The sequence below is a fragment of the Tachyglossus aculeatus genome, chromosome 16 (genome assembly GCF_015852505.1).
Source record: "Tachyglossus aculeatus isolate mTacAcu1 chromosome 16, mTacAcu1.pri, whole genome shotgun sequence".
NCBI classification, from domain to species: Eukaryota; Metazoa; Chordata; class Mammalia; order Monotremata; family Tachyglossidae; genus Tachyglossus; species Tachyglossus aculeatus.
This window is the reverse complement of record NC_052081.1, coordinates 34,952,951-34,968,385: the sequence shown is the minus strand read 5'-3', so window position 1 is coordinate 34,968,385 and position 15,435 is coordinate 34,952,951. Positions and strand designations below refer to the sequence as shown.

The following is a 15,435-nucleotide window of genomic DNA, read 5'->3' as shown; positions in this document are numbered from 1 at the left end:
GTATCCACCCCAGCGCTTAGAACAGTGATTTGCACATAGTAAGCGCTTAATAAATGCCATTATTATTCCAGCGCTTAGAACAGTGCTTTGCACATAGTAAGCACTTAATAAATGCCATTATTATTCCAGCGCTTAGAACAGTGCTTTGCACATAGCAAGCGCTTAATAAATGCCATCATCATTATTATTATTTTACGTTATGATCCTGTTCTAAACTAAGATATTTTAACCTCATTATCCTGCCCAAATGTGAAACTCATTCTCTTGTATCCCGCCAGCGTAATTCTGGTTACGTATTCTGTGTTTGTCTCATCTATTGGATTGTACATCCTCTGAGGGGAGGGACCCCATGTTTTGTGCCTTATGTGCTTTCCCCAACATGCAGAGTCTGATTAATATTTTTTGGGGTTGAGAAGGCCTAGGGAAAGACTGTAAGATACTAATTAATTGAAATTGTTCTAGTCAGTGAATACAAACAATGGAAACAAAGCATATGCGTTGTTGGGGAGTATTTTGCAAGTGGAAGTTGACTGCATAATGAATAGTGACATATTGAAGATATTTAAAATAATCAAACTACCTTGTTGGGGTTGTTGTTAGTGGTTGCTTTAGGAAGTTGTCACATAAAATTCTCTGTTCTTTCTGTTATGTGTGCCCAGAGGCCCAGAGAATTATCAGACTCCATAAATACATAAATAACAAAATGTACAAAAGTGGATTCTTTGTGGTCCCTTCAAGGTTAACTTTATTTTTATGACTGACGGTGAAAGTCTGATTTATTTTACTGCAAAATGGCTGCAATTAGGTGAGGGAGTGACCTTATCTGTGTTGCCAGTCAGTCAGCCAATCACATTTATTGAGGTCTTACTACTAATAATAATGATGACATTTATTAAGCGCTTACTATGTGCAAAGCACTGTTCTAAGTGCTGGGGAGGTTACAAGGTGATCAGGTTGTCCCACAGGGGGGTTCACAGTCTTAATCCCCATTTTACAGATGAGGTAACTGAGACACAGAGAAGTTAATAATAATAATGATGGCATTTATTAAGCACTTACTATGTGCAAAGTACTGTTCTAAGCGCTGGGGAGGATACAGAGTGATCAGGTTGTCCCACATGGGGCTCACAGGCTTCATCCCCATTTTACAGATGAGGTAACTGAGGCACAGAGAAGTTAAGTGACCTGCCCAAAGTCACACAGCTGACAACTGGCGGTCCCGGGATTTGAACCCATGACCTCTGACTCCGAAGCCCGTGATCTCTCCACTAAGCCACGCTGTTTATTGTGTGCAGAGCACTGTAACTAAGCACTTGGGAGAGCACAATGCAACAATAAACAGACATGTTTCCTGCCCAAATCAAGCTTACATTCTAGAAGGGGAGACAGACATTAATATAAACAAATACATTACAGATATGTACATAAGTACTGTGGGACTGGGAGGGGGGATGAATAAAGGGAGCAAGTCAGGGTGACGCAGAAGGGAGTGGGAAGAGAGGAAAGGAGGGCCTCAGTCAGGGAAGCCCTCTTGGAGATGTGCCTTCAATAAGGCTTTGAAGACTGGGGAGAGTCATGCAGATTTGTTCCCCACAGCACCTGTATATATGTATATATGTTTGTACATATTTATTACTCTATTTATTTATTTATTTATTTTACTTGTACATATCTATTCTATTTATTTTATTTTGCTAGTATGTTTGGTTTTGTTCTCTGTCTCCCCCTTTTAGACTGTGAGCCCACTGTTGGGTAGGGACTGTCTCTATATGTTGCCAATTTGTACTTCCCAAGCGCTTAGTACAGTGCTCTGCACATAGTAAGCGCTCAATAAATACGATTGATGATGGTGATGATGATATGTTGCCAATTTGTACTTCCCAAGCGCTTAGTACAGTGCTCTGCACATAGTAAGCGCTCAATAAATACGATTGATGATGATGACGATGACAGGATCCACTCTAATAGCCACTTCCAAGTATTGTTGATAAACGTGCAGGGGGACACATTTTACAAGTACATTTGTGGTTACTTGGGTCAGGACATCAATCAGTCATATTTATTGAGCACTTACTCTGTGCAGAGCACTGCACTTAGCGCTCGAGAGAGTACGATATAACAGAGTTGGTTGACACGATCCCTGCCCACAACGAGCTCACAGTCTAGACAATCTGTGTAGATCCTTGAATCCCAGAAGTGAAGCTCCGTCGTCAACAAAATTCGGACTCAGTCTTGGAAAAACCGAATTTGGTAAAAAAAAAGGGCGAGGACCCAAATAGACCGAACTGGATAAACACCTACAGCTCATTTCATTCACATCAATAAGGACTTCAACCCTCCCCTTCCAGTTACTCCTCTTTAAAGCTCGACCAGACTGCGGATTTGGGTTGTGGCCCTGTGCTGATGATCCTTCTGAGGGAGGAGGATGATTTTTGAGGTAGGAAGAAGCAGGGGAGGGAGTGTGGGGCCGAAAAGAGGGAATTTGAGGTTAAGTTGTGAGCTGGTTAAAAATCAAAGAATAAAGAACTTGGCGCAGTCTGGATTTGGAGCCTGAGGAATCTAACACGCACATTAAGCATTATTAAAAATCTATAATGTCTCGATGATGATGTCTTGTAGAATTTAGGAGAATCTTTTGAGAAGCAGTTAGTATTTACAAAGAACTGTGTGCTTTCAAAGCAACCAGTAAAGGAGATGTTCAATTATTAAAGGATAATATTGCAGCTTGGAAGGAACAACTACATTATTGTGCTATAGCCTCTTTTGGTATAACCTTCACAGGCAGAATAATTTTTGCTCCCTCTGCTAGCTGTTAAGTAACTGACTACTCCCCAAAGCTTGGCTGAAATCATTAGAAATGCTTGCTCACCAGAAAGATGAAGGCACGGCGTAAATTGAAGTTGTTAAATAAAAACAGCTACGTTAATTTTAGTTTCATTCTAAAAACCGAGAAGTGCACAATTTTACCTGATGGAATAGGACTAAATAAGAGGGAGGAAATAACTTACCAGCGCATATCTTGTTATTAGACTAGATAGGTGTCTGAAATGAGGAAACAAAAAAATTCTTCCCCAATGCAATTTCCAGTTGTTCTGATATTTTTTTAAGCTATTCTGTTGGCTCTCTTTGATTCGTATACTGTTATACTGCTCTGCATGCAATAGGTGCTCGGTAAATAGTTTTGCAATGATGATAATAATAATGATGGCATTTGTTAAGCGCTTACAATGTGCAAAGCACTGTTCTAAGCCCTGGGGAGGATACAAGGTGATCAGGTTGTCCCAAGTGGGGCTCACAGTCTTAATCCCCATTTTACAGATGAGGTAACTGAGGCACAGAGAAGGTAAGTGACTTGCCTAAGGTCACACAGCTGACACGTGGTGGAGCCAGGATTAGAACCCATGACCTCTGACTCCCAAGTGCGTGCTGTTTCCACTGAGCCACTGAAGACTTCCCTCACTGTCAGGGGCAGTGGTGCGTAGCCTACCATGTTTCTTCCCAGAGAAATTGTTTGGTTGTTCACCAAAAAAGGGACAAATTATCTGCTAATGTACTTTTTGTTTATAGTTGTGTAACTATGAATACGCATTCTTCATATTCAAAGATGACACTGCTTTTCCTCATCTCCCCCTCCCTTCTGCATTGCCCTGTCTTGCTTCCTGTGCTCTTCCCCTCTCCCAACCCCAAAGCACTCATGTACATATCTGTAATTTTATTTACTTGTATTGATGTCTGTCTGCCCCCCTGCACCCCCTTCCCGCTCACATCTAGTCTGTGAGCTCGTTGTGGGCAGGGAATGTCACTGTTCATTGTTGTATTGTACTTTCCCAAGCGCTTAGTACAGCGCTCTGCACACAGTAAGCGCTCAATAAATATGATTGCGTGAATGAATGAATGAAGGTGAACTCTATCCATTTGAGGGGGATCGAAAAGGACCAAAGTGATCGGCAGTCTTTTCCACCCAGCGCAAATATAAAGTCTGTTCTTTGTTGTGTTGTTGACTGTGCTATTTGCTGCTCTGCCATGTTTTTTTATATTCTATTTTGAAGTCTTCTCATCTTCCTAAAACGTCTTCTCAAGAAGAGCCAAAAAGCCTCCCCGTTCCTGATTGATGTGTGTGTTGTTTTGCCTTAGGAGGTGAAAGCCATTTCATACGTATGATCTGTAAGAGATCCAAGCATATTAGAGGGGCTTAGAAACTATTAGGCAACAATAAAAAGAAATGAATAGACTCACTTCCTAATCTGTCTAGAATCTTTCTCCTGTATCTTTCCGAGGACATTTGTTTCTAATAGTTATAGTTGCATTTCGTTTTTCCTTAAAATGCGTTCAGCTTCATTTAAGGTGAATAGGATTCTCAAACTATATGCCTTTATGCTTGCTTAAGTTCACCCTCAAGTACCTGTGCTCTGCTCATTACCTTTCTGTTGTCTGTTTATAAACTTTGGGGGAATAGCTCCTATTCAAGTCAGTGAACCTCATTCACTGAATCGTTACAAGACTAACAGAGATGTTGGCTGGGAGACAGAAATAAAAAAATGCTTAAGCATTTCATAAATATGATATCCCAGAAAGATTTGTAATTATCCGAAGTGCATTTCAAGATTACTAGTCAGTGTCTTTATCACCTTATCCGATGATTAATTTGAAATATATATGTATGTATATACACACATGTGCGTATGTATACATGTGAATCCTGTTTTTATCCAGTTTCTTTACCCCCCAGTGAAGTTGATGAATTGATATACTGACAGTCCATCAACTCAAACTATTTACCATGCTACTATTTACTAGTAGCAAATAGTAAATATTTACTATTTACCATGTGTGCAGAGCACTGAACTAAGAACTTGGGAGAGTACAATAGTTAATATTTTAAGAAGCAGCATGGCCTTGCGGAAAGAGCACAGGCCTCGGAGTCAGATCCCACTCTGTCTCCTCCTGTGTGATCTTGGACAAGACATTTACATGTCTGTACTCAGTTTCCTCATCTGTAAAATGGGAATTCAATACCTGTTCTCCCTCCTACTTATACTGTGAGCCTCTGTGGGACAAGGACTATGTGAACTTGTATCTATTCCAGCACGATAAGCCAACCACAATTATTAGGAGGGTCAAAACCTGCCCTCAAGGAGCTTACAGTCTTGTGGGAGAGACAGACACTAAAATAAATTACTGGTAGGAGGAGAAAGAGCCAGTGGCTGTTTGGAGAAGTGTGGTCTCAGGTAATAGAGAATGTAAATTAACACGTACAAGCGCACCACAGATGGTTGTGTGTACAGAAGTGCTGAAGTGGCTGTTGGGGGCATGTAATCTGGGTAGAGGATATTAATTGGGAAAGATCTTCTAGAGGTGAGATGATTTCAGAAGGGTCTTGAAAATGGGGAGAGGAGTTAGGGTAAATAGGGAGAGAGCTGATTGAATGCCTTAAAACTAGTGGTGAGGAGTTTCTGCTTGATGAAGAGGGGACTGGGTATTTATTGAAGGCTTTTGAGAAGTGGGGCGTTCTGTGTAAAATGATGTTTTAGGAAAGTGACCTGGGCAGCAGAGTGAACTATTGACTGAAAGGGGAGATAATGGAGGTGGCAATGTCAAGGAGAAGGCTGATTTAGTAGTCATTCATTCATTCAATCGTATTTATTGAGCGCTTACTGTGTGCAGAGCACTGTACTAAGCACTTGGGAAGTACAAGGTGGCAGCATATAAAGACGGTCCCTACCCAACAGTGGGCTCACAGTCTAGAAGGGGGAGACAGAGAACAAAACAAAACATATTAACAAAATAAAAGAAATAGAATAAATATGTACAAATAAAATAAATAGAGTAATAAATACATATAAACATATATACATATATACAGGTGCTGTGGGGAGGGGAAGGAGGTGAGGTGGCAGGGATGGAGAGGTGGAGGAAGGGGAGAGGAAGGAGGGGGCTCAGTCTGGGAAGGCCTTACCTGGAGGAGGTGAGCTCTCAGGGCCTTGAAGGGAGGAAGAGAGCTAGTTTGGCGGAAGTGGGGAGGGAGGGCATTCCAGGCCAGGGGAAGGACGTGGGCTGGGGCCGATGGCGGGACAGGTGAGAACGAAGCCCAGTGAGGAGGTTAGCAGTGGAGGAGCGGAGGGTGCGGGCTGGGCTGGAGAAAGAGAGAAGGGAGGTGAGGTAGGAGGGGGCGAGGTGATGGACAGCCTTGAAGTCGAGGGTGAGGAGTTTTTGCCTGATGCGTAGGTTGATTGGTAGCCACTGGAGATTTTTGAGGAGGGGAGTAACATGCCCAGAGCGTTTCTGGACAAAGACGATCCAGGCAGCAGCGTGAAGTATGGATTGAAGAGGGGAGGGACAGGAGGGTGGGAGATCAGAGAGGAGGCTGATACAGTAATCCAGACAGGATAGGATGAGAGCTTGAACAAACAGGGTAGCGGTTTGGATGGAGAGGAAAGGGTGGATCTTGGCAATGTTGCGGAGGTGAGACCGGCAGGTTTTGGTGACGGTTTGGATGTGAGGGTGAATGAGAGAGCGGAGTCGAGGATGACATCAAGGTTGCGGGCTTGTGAGACGGGAAGGATGATAGTGCCGTCAACAGTGATGAGAAAGTCAGGGAGAGGGCAGGGTGAGAACAGAAGGGGACCGAGAACTGAACCTTGAGGAACCCCTACAGTAAGGGGATGGGAGAGGGAGGAGGAGCCTGCAAAAGAGACTGAGAATGAACGACCGGAGAGATAAGAGGAGAACCAGGAGAGGACGGAGTCTGTGAAGCCAAGGTTGGATAGCGTGTTGAGGAGAAGGGGGTGGTCCACAGTGTCGAAGGCAGCTGAGAGGTCGAGGAGGATTAGGATAGAGTAGGAGCCGTTGGATTTGGCAAGCTGAACTATGACAAGGGCTTGGATCAGTCTGGTGAACATTCATTCAATCGTATTTATTTGGATGAACATTTGGATGAAGAGGAAGGAGAAGACCCTGGAAATATTGAGGAACAACCAACACGGTTTAGGACAGACTGAAAATGGGAGTTGAAAGATTGGGGCTAGTTAAGGATAAAGCCAAAGTTGCCAGCTTCAGACTGATGATGGGGTTGTTAACTGTGATGGGAAGCTTCGAGGGAAGTTGAGGAGTACAGTTCTAAGCATTTTGGCCTTGAGATAATAATATAATAATAATGATGATGACATTTATTAAGCGCTTACTATGTGCAAAGCACTGTTCTATGCGCTGGGGAGGTTACAAGGTGATCAGGTTGTCCCACGGGGGGCTCACAGTCTTAATCCCCATTTTACAGATGAGGTAACTGAGGCACAGAGAAATGAAGTGGCTTACCCAAAGTCACACAGCTGACAATTGGCAGAGGCGGGATTTGAACCCATGATCTCTGACTCCAAAGCCCTTGCTCTTTCCACTGAAACACGCTACTTCGTTGCTCCTCCTCACCAGGTCATCCGTGTAGAGATATTCTGGGGGCAGGAGGAGATTGGGAGGTGACGGGGCCTGTTGTATGTGAATAGAAGATTCCCGGGCCCACAAGGCCAGAGTATAAGATAAAATGTTTTGTCAGGGACGGAAGGCTCTGGAAAGGATAATAAGGAAATGAAATCAAGCCATGGTATTTACTGAGTGCTTCCCGAGTATAGTGCACTCTATTTAAGAGATTGGGAGAGTACAGTACAATAGAGTTAGTAGACACAATCCCTGCCCTCGAAGAACTTACAATCTAGTGCAGTGGTTGGAGATGTAGTGGGCTGGAGATAGAAAGACAAATACTGTATCATGAGCATTTCAAGGGATCTGCTGGTTTTATGACGTTAGAGCGGATATTTGGAACGGAATAAAAAACAGAGGGTTTAGCTCTAGTAGACTGTGTTCCATTCACTTCTGCTTCCTACCCGCTGTCTTAAAGGAAAATAAGTTCAAACATTTTCATCGATGTGGCATCCAGGCAGTAAGTAGGCCAATTAATCAATGGTGATTATTAAATGCTTACTGTATGCAGAGCACTCTACTGTCAGCCAGAATACTTTATAATTTCCTTACCAGGTAAGCTGAGTTCAGTTCAGACAGTTCAATTCAATCCCATATTCATCTTTGGGTGAGCAAGTCTTTGTGCTTATGAAGATCAGGCTTTGAAAGTCCTAAGCAAAGACCGACAGCAAGCATGCAATTAAGAGGACTGAACTTTTGACGCATGACAGCTTTTGAAACGAGTGCTACCAGATTCATCTCACTGAGGGCTTTACATCAGACTGGAACCGCCTAGGGTCTCCAAAGGAACTTATCAAGTGACATACTGTATCTAGGCACTTCACACACTAAATGGTGCTCAAGAACATTTTGTCAGGCTCGTCTATCCTTGTGCCATTCCTTCTTTGTTTTCCTTTGTTATGGTTGGCACACTGCTTGCTGCAGTGCTGAAACTGAGCTTGGTAATGGTCTTTTGTGATTATGGGTGGACTATTTTGCATCTAGCTACCTTGGGCGGTGGGAAAATATTTTAAAAAATATTTCCCTGGCCTATTTTAATATGTTGGGCATCTGTTTGGTACCTTTGAATTTTATCACCGATCTGCTTCTCTTTGCTTTAATCCTTTATTCCCTTTATGTAGGAATTTACAGCCTGCAGTGGGACTGGGTTTCTTTTCTAGGAGAAACAGCTGTGATGTCATAACAGAGCTCATTTCCTAGGCTGTACATTTTCCTTGTCTGCAGTTGGTACATGTCCCAGGATATGTTTGTTCATTTTTGTCTTCCATTTTGATTCCTCCACAAATTGCATTACAAGTGTGCCTGATAAATGTTTGGATTGATAAATGGCTCTTTAAAATGTGTTTACATTTGCCATTTTCCCTTCTTTCCCTACTTCAATTAAATCAAACAGGTAAGGAAAAAAATCTTAAATAGAAGCAAGCCTTTCTATTTCTATGAGGAGTCATTTGAGTTATCTTAAAAAACTAAGTAAAATATATAAGGATCAAATTAATTTCTCTGCTTCCTTACAAGACTGGCATGCAACCCGTCAGACCATTGTCTTTCAATACAACAAATAGCGATAACAAACTAAAGGTGGAAAGTAAGTAGACTACTTAGAAATGAAACAAAGCATTGAAAATAATGTTCTCAGTGGTACATTTAGGCCATTATTAATTGTGTAACCTTTCACTCCCAAGCAAAATGGATTTCCTCTGATAAATGTTTTTGAGCAGCAGCGAGATGTAGGTTTTTTGAGAAATTAGAAGAAACTGGTTCAAGCAGGTTCACTGGGGGACTCTTTTCTATCTTCAGTTTGTCTGATGGTGTTTCACCCAGAATTACCTGAGATAGAGATGTTCCTTACAAGGGTGAGGAAATCAGCTGCTGGAGCAAAAAATAATTTGCATTTACAGGCCTAACACCTACATGAATCCTTAATCCTTTTTTTTACGATTTGAGGGGAATTTATAGAATCATTTGGATTGGAGGAAATCTCTAGTCGGTCATCAAGTTCACCCCTCCTCATAATTCTAGGATTGATTTTATGATACCTAAAGTACCTCTGATAGATGGATGTCAAGTCTAGCTCATGTTTCATGCATTTTAAAGTGGATAGTCCCTGCAGTCTGCGGATTGAATGTGTAGGTGTCAGACTGATAGCTGCCTATATACTCCAGAGACCTTTTCTGAGTTGCTGACACACAGTCTCCCCTAAGAACATGAGCCAAATATGTAGTTTATTAAGGATTATATTGAAGTCATCAAACTCAGTTTGGTTTTGGCTCATGACAGCTTGGAGCCTGTAAATCTACTTGTGAAAAATTCATGCTTTAACCCACCATGTCATTGATACGCACGTACAAGGTAAAGGACAGATTTGTATCATGCGTGCCCCAACCTCTAATCTGTAATGCAGCAAGCATTCGGGATGGGAGGAAAGCTGACAACCCAAGATTCCAAGTCAGGACAATAATTTACCTCATATAGAAAGTTCAAAAACTAAATTTTGCTGTGCTTCTGGAGTTAAATCAGCCATACTGAAGCTGTTACTGAACGTTGAATACTAAAAGTGCTAGAGGAAGGTATTGCCTGAAGTTCACGGTTGAAACTTCCCCTTGCCAGTATTGTGAAGAAACAGTTGTCAATCCTCCAAATGACTATCTGCAGCAAAGCCGAAGGTTTGTTACAATCACCGAAAGAGTATGGGACACCTAATTTTAATGTGCTTATGCTACAACTGCTTAGAAGCGATTATTGTTTTCTTTAAATTTTCTACTCAGAAGAATATTTGTCCTCAGAGTATTAAAGTGAGTAGTTATATTCTTTAGTAGATCTATTAAAATGAGTAATTTGGGTACAGAGAAAAAAAATATTCTGATATATTCATTCTTATAGGTTTTGGTTTCTTAAAAGTGGCCTGTTCGGACACTGATAAAGAGTGATCCAAAAGAGCATTGAAATTCACCCCAAACCGGCACTCTGTAGAGGAATGTTAATGCCCAACCTTCTTTCTGGCTGTAAGAACTGTACCTTGCTACTATCCGACTTCTAGAGGAGTTCCACCCAGACAACCTGTGCATGGTACTTAATATCAAATGTCAGAGCAGGAGAACAAACAATGAGATAAAGGCCTGCAGTAAGTCCCCCAGCATTGAAGCAGTGCTTGCCATACTGTGCCTTTTCTGGGTGGAGCATGTGAAGAGAGTGAATGACAGTTGGCTATCCAAAATTAATCTACAGTGAGCTGAAGTGAAATAAGGTGAAGAGGGTGAATGGAAAAAAAAACACTTAAAAAGCAGTGAAGCGAAACCACAAATGATGTGGCGGAGTAATTGACAGTTAGGGGCACGGAGCAGAAGGCTGACTAGTCTGGCAGGCAAATCAGAAATAAGACTTACTGTTTTGGAGATGAGGCTTTGGGAAGATTGGAACTCCAAAAGGGTGAAATGAAAACCGCACTAAGGATGATAGATCAATCAATCAATCAATCGTATTTATTGAGCGCTTACTGTGTGCAGAGCACTGTACTAAGCGCTTGGGAAGTACAAGTCGGCAACACATAGAGACAGTCCCTACCCGACAGTGGGCTCACAGTCTAGAAGTGGGAGACAGAGAACAAAACCAAAAATACTAACAAAATAAAATAAATTGAATAGATATGTACAAGTAAGATAAATAAATAAATAAATAGAGTAATAAATATGTACAAACATATATACATATATACATATATACATATATACAGGTGCTGTGGGGAAGGGAAGGAGGATAGATGAAACAGGAAAGCAAGGGGCACCCCTTACATGTAGCTGATGTGTAAGAATTCGCATGGAACTTTTTTATGGTAGTTGTTAAACACTTTCTATGTGCCAGGCACTGTATTAAGCACTGGGGTAGACACTGGGTTGGACATTGTCCCTATTCCACAAGGGACTCACAGTCTTAATCCCTGTTTTACTGATGAGGGAATTGAGGCACAGAGAAGTTAAGTGACTTGCCCAAGGTCACACAGCAGATAAGTGGCAGAGCCAGGTTTAGAACTCAGGTCCTTCTGACTGCCAGGCCTGTGCTCTATCCACTGGACCACACTGCTTGCCAATCATGCAATGTTAGTTTTATATTTGCCACACTCTCACACAGGTAAAAATTATACAGTCGGAACTTAGGACCAGAACTTATCAACTTAGAACCAGAAGGATGGCTAACCTGAACAGAGTTCAAGAAGCCTGTACCCTATAGACTCCTCTCTGGTTTCTGCTAAATTTCTGGGTTAGCCGGTAACTACTCCCTGGTAGTAATTTAGGCACATTTATAGAAGCAGTAAGTCAGGCCTCTGGGCTCTGCTTATTGCGATGCAGCAGTGTATGCACAGTACCAGCATCCATGCATTAAATGTTCCCATAGTGGTCATAAAGACTTCTCAGGGTGCCTAACTCAGTATCAGAGGATACATTTAGGCAATGGGAGAGTTGGGCTCCAGGTGCATTGGGAGGGGAGGGAGCACAGCAATTGAATGACAATTTGACCTCACTTATTAGTGACAGAAGAGATAGTAATTTTCACTGAATATTATGTGAAAGCCCCAGGAACACAGTTCTGTGGTAGATGCTAAGTTAAAGTGAGTGAGACAATTAATGATAATAATGATAGCTGTCAAGTGCTTACTAGGTGCCAAACATTGTTATAAGCCCGGTACAATATAATCGGGTTCAGACACAGTTCCTATCCCACCTGGGGCTCACAGTCTGAGAGGGAGGGAAAACAGATATTTTCAATCCCCATTTTACAGGTGAGAAAACTGAGGCACAGAGAAGCTAAGTGAGTTACAACAGGCCTTACAACAGGCTAGCGGCAGAGTCAGGATTAGAACCCAGATCCTTTCATTCCCAGGCCCGTGCCCTTTCCATTAGGCCATACTGCTTCTAGACAGAAGATAAAAGTTTCTGCCTTCTAAGAAGCTTCTATACTCTGTCTCCAGGCAGGACTGAACTTCATCCATTAAGCAAGTTTTTAAAAATCTCTGTGAAAGAAGAAGCAGTGTAGCCTAGAGGAGAGAGCATAGGCCCGGGCGTCAGAAGGACCTGGATTCTAGTCCCAGCTCTGCCATTTGCTTGCCCTGTGACCTTGGGTGAGTCACTTAACTTCTCTGCGCCTCGCTTTCCTCAACTGTAAAATGGGGTTACCTATTTTCCCTCCTATTTAGATTGTGAGCCCCGTGGAGGACGGGAACTGTGCCTGACCTAATTAAATCCTGCCTATCCTGGTGCTTAGAACAATGTTTATCATGTAGTAAGTGCTTAACAAATGTCATAAAAATTTAAAAATAAAAATAAATTAGGAGAATCTACAACCTTCCTGAGAAACCCCACTCACTCTTGAACTGCTCATTGGAAGGCTGGGTAAGTTAACAGTTTAGTAACTAGGAGCTGTGAGTTCTAAACCAAATTAGCAGCTAACTTGCTTCTAGCCTTCCTGTACTGCAACCCAAGTGGCTGAAAATTTTTTCTAAGTCCCTGAATAAAGGGACTTTAGTCTCTATATAAGCACAGAGATAAGCAACCACTGGGTTTGGAACTTTTAAAAAATAATTGAAAAGAAGATAAATGGAAGTTATGATTGGTGTGAGACCCCTCCCTCAGTTGGGCAGGGCTCAAGGCAGAAGGCTGGAGGGCTAGATGAAAACTTGCTTCAGTAGAGGCTGTGGTCACTGCATTTTTATACTTCAGGAATATCTTTGCTACCTTTGGAAGCATAGAAGTTATTCCTCATATATTATTTTGTATCAATAAAATACGTTCCACAGTGCAAATAGTGTGCCAGCCGGCACAGTCACTTGGTGCATTGCATTGTAAATCAAATGCGTGCCTTTTCATTTCAAAATTCTAGGATATAAGGATATTTCACCAAATGTGATAGGAAATTATATTCTTCAGACTAGAGAGGCAACAGTGGCAGGAGGGCGTCCTGAGGACTGGCGTGGGGTGACTTCCAGCCACTAAGATTTTTAGGAGGTGATTCTCCAAGATAAGAGGAGAAGAAGCCCAAGCACCAGAGAGAGAATATGTGCCATGTATCAGCGGCCTGACTGTGCCTGGAAGTTAGAAGGAATGACTACGGTGGCTCAGGGCTAGGGCTGGCAGACAGCTGTGGCAGTGGGGAGGGATTGGGCAGAAACACTGAGGGATTCAGAGGAATACACTTCCACCCCATGTGTGAGTATCAAACCACATCTTCTAGAACACGTGGTCACCCAATATTTGTTCTTGCCCCTTGAAGCAGTAGGAATTAGTCAGCCCAAGCAATGATCCCATCTACAGTTCTTTCAATTCCTTTCGCTCTTTTCTTGGTGATAGATCTGGCTTCCAAAGTTTCACCCGACAGAACAGCTGGCCATCTGTACCTATAATTTCTATAAGTTGCTTTTAGTTCCTTGGGCCAGGCACCAGGTTGTATTTCTCTGTAATTCCAACTGTGCCTTGTGCGGGGTGACTCAGTGAATTAACTGTTCATAGGTTTCACTAAGTCAAATATTTAGGATTGTTTCTCCTATCTGCGCCTGCAGCCATGTTGGTTATCACTCTTAGGTTTGGGTTGATGATTAGTTCCTACTCTTAGGATTGTCTTTTCTGGAGCTTAGGGCCTGTTTGGTGATCCCCTCCAGTTTTCTTGGAATAGCTCTATGATCCCTCAGATAAAGATGAAGAACTACTTTTGATTTTTATATTGAACGAAAAATCATTAAAGTACCAAGGACCAGGAGAACCAGATCTAACTAACTGTCTCTGCTGCATTTCTGCTAATTCCTTCTAGCAGGCGTCATCGCAAGGTCATGCCGGGGCTCATTTGGCCTAAAGTTTGTCTGCTTCAATCATCATTTTCAGATCAGTTTCTCTCTGGGTGGTATTATAAAGAAGCCCAAAGATGTGCTTAGTTGCAACATTTCTCATGATTAGAATCTTCCCTGGAAATACAATTTATTAAGGTTTTGCTATAAATTAGCAAAGCAAGCCTGAAGCTTGTTGGGCCCCAACTGCTGAAATCTATTTGCCTAGCACTACTGAGGGAAAACAAGATTATTTATCTATAGAGGTGGGCTTTTTCTTAGAGCCACACCAACTACCTCTTTTGAGAGTATTTCATTAAAATGTATAGCAGGCCTACCAGACTCATGATTCAGCCCTTAATTCTTTTAAAAACATTCGGAAAAAATGAATTAAAGGAAGACAAGGTCCTCCAACCCCCAGAGGGCTTCCGTCCTCATGTATCAGCTCCGATCACCAGAGAAATGTATCTTGTCAAACTGGGGAAAAAAAAGAACCCTGACAAAACTCCCCAAAGAAAGCAAGATTTTCCCCCCTTCTTCCCCCACAAAACTGAAAATCTGATCAAACATCATTTGTGAATTTCCCTTCTTATTTCAAGACCACATTGAAAGAAATTTAAGAACAATAAGAGCAAGTAACATTGCTTATCTAACCTATAAGGGTAGATGTAGAAACCTGAGAAGCAGTGTGACCCAGTGGGTAGAGCTGAGCCTAAGAGTTAGAAGGACCTGAGTTTAAATGCCGGTGCTGCCATTTGTCTGCTGTGTGACCTTTGGCAAGTCACCTAACTTCTTTATGCCTCAGTTACCTCCTCTGTAAAATGGGTCTTGTCCGTGAGCCCCATTTAGGACGTGAACCGTGTCCACATGATTGCCTTGTACGTACCCCGTTGCTTAGAACAGTGCCTGGCGTGTAGTATGAGCTTAACAAATATAAAAAGAACTTTTTTCATACAAATCCTAAGGGAGGTTAGGTAAGGATTTTATTATCCTTCTGAGTAGGAAATGCAACCTGTTCTGTGGGTTTGTACTAACATATACAGACCTTTACCATTGCATGTTAGAAATACAAACAAAAAGATCTCAAAAAGAGTCCTTGGAAGTATGTGTTTTTTGTATCACAAAATGCTAGAGGCAGATCTTTTTTGTTGTTACAA

At 42.1% G+C, this 15,435-nt stretch overlaps 1 protein-coding gene across 3 annotated transcripts in view; it reads left to right on the top strand.

Moving 5' to 3' along the window:
• The window catches only part of CFAP58 (cilia and flagella associated protein 58), a 138,554-nt gene that overhangs the window by 39,963 nt on the left and 83,156 nt on the right, over positions 1-15,435 (top strand). The window lies entirely within an intron of this gene.